The following is a 2,282-nucleotide window of genomic DNA, read 5'->3' on the forward strand; positions in this document are numbered from 1 at the left end:
CTTTCTTTTATGAAAACATCAAGGGAAATTAAAATGTTAATCACCTTACTCATGTAGCCCTTTGTTGTGAGAACCGCCTATGAGAGATACTACAATACACATTTTACGTTGCTGAGAAAAGACTCAAGTCACTTTATTTTTTAAATCTTTATTAGATGGTAAATATGATTTTGAAATTGCCATTTCAATTATTTGAAGTGTGGATTTAAAATAAAGCTGAAACACAGACTGGTTATTGTTATAAAAACTGGGAAGAGGGAGACACCCGTACATTTGTAAATATATAAAGTGAGCGCAGCTACTGATAAAGTGATCAAATCTACTATGCAAGGTTTTACTTAAGAAAAAAAGAAAAAAAGCTATACTACAAAATACATTTGCCCTCGTGATTACAGACCACAGGCTAGATGAGGAATTTAATGATTTTTAGGACATTTGATAATCGTATGTCAAAATGCACAGCAACTAGGCATCTGCTATATAAATCTAATTTTTATCACTTTTTAATAACATGATTTCACGGAAATATGTGGCATTTTAGCCTCCCTTCTCTAGCCGTTCATGGTTATGTTTGTGCAGTAAGGCAGAAGGGTGGCTGCGGCAAGCTTTCTCACGGCGCCAAGCACAAAGCTCAAGCAGCAGGCTGACACACCGAGCTCGCGGGCCTTGGAAACACACATCTAAAAATGCTCAACTCGGCCTCCCCTCAGCTGCACAGAAATATGGTTTAAATGGAATTTCATTAAAAGTTACAGAGTTGAGAGCTTCGGGGTCCTTACACGCGAAGTGTTCTTTTTGTCCAGTTCCTCGATAATTTCAAACATACTTTTGGCTTTGCCTCACAAAGTTACATGAGTTAATAATTGGGGCAAAATACGTATCAAATAATGACAGCTTCCCCTGTTTACATTGATCCCTGCTAAATTCATTCTTATTGTCCACAAAACACGTTTGTTCTCGCAAGGCCCCAACTCGACCTGAAAAAGCATAGACGCCTTGCAAGCCATACAGACAAGCGATTATGCTCCTTTAAACCCCTTCTCCTCATCGGATACGGATTTCTCCTAAAGGTAATTATCAGTGGGGGTTTGCTTTGCTTTTATTTTCCTTTCCTTTCCGACTGCAAGCAGCAAATAAACAGTTGCAGCACAAATCAGAACGTTTGTTCAGCACCGCCAGGCTAGCAAAGCATTAAATAAATAAATGATTTAATCGCTAATCAGGCTCCGTACAACGCAGCAGCCTTTCAGGAACCTTCGCTAGGTTATTGATCCGCTAGTGAATTACCTCCAGTTCAGCCATAGGTTGCAGGCATCGCCATCCCTCGCTTGTCCTCGCGTTGACAACACTCCTCCTCTTGCCACCGCTCCTGGAAGCCAGAAGATTCGTCAGTCCCGCGTGTCTGATTCGGTTGGCGGCAAGAACAATGAATAAAATCGTTATTAGCTGTTTGGGTTTGGAGGGGTTTTGGGGTTTGGGTTTTTTTTTTTTTTTATGGTAGTGGCTCCTGTGCTACTGAGTGTGATAGGAAGACCAAGTGAGTTGATAGTAGACAAGAAATTTTCTACTTGGCTCCCATTAACTTTGATCTCACCAGGATCAAATCTTATGCCAGGCGGAGCTTGTGCAGGGAAAAGGGCTTCTGTGTATGTGTATGTCAGTAAAAATTTTCATGATGGAAAAAACCAGAATTGTTTGGGTTTTTTCTAAAGCATTTCAATTAAAAGCGAAGGTTTTACAAAATTTCTTGTGAACGATGCTCCTGTTTTCCAAGCTAAATGTTGCTGATTCACTGAGGGCACGACTTAGTCATGGGACATGATGCCAGTAGGTGGGTGGTCATGGAACAATCCTTTGATGTGCAAAATTTCATGCACAACAAACGATCTTGTCTAAGAACCAAGGAGGGAAAAAATTGAGATCAAACCTTAAATGGTAAATTTGGACAAATTCTGCATTTGAGATAAAAACTTCTCAAATACTTTAGAGAATATGTCCACAAGGATAAAAAAGAGAAATTACTTCCAATGCTTCAGGCTGTGCCACCTGTTGTAAAGGCCAGGAGATCAGACTTTAAAGCAAAGTACTGGATATTTGTAAGCTTCCTATAAACAACAGCTTAGAGCAATTCACATGTACACTCTCAGTTAATCGCATTAACAGTAAGTAAAATGGAAGCCAGCCAGCATCCAGAATCTCCCTGACCAAAATTTTGAGTGAGGGTCAAGTCTTGACTACAGGTAAGCTTAGGTGAGGTTTCTCTCATGCAGAGCAAGCAGGAA

The sequence above is a fragment of the Egretta garzetta genome, unplaced genomic scaffold (assembly GCF_000687185.1).
Source record: "Egretta garzetta isolate BGI_Z169 unplaced genomic scaffold, ASM68718v1 scaffold9, whole genome shotgun sequence".
Lineage (NCBI taxonomy): Eukaryota > Metazoa > Chordata > Aves > Pelecaniformes > Ardeidae > Egretta > Egretta garzetta.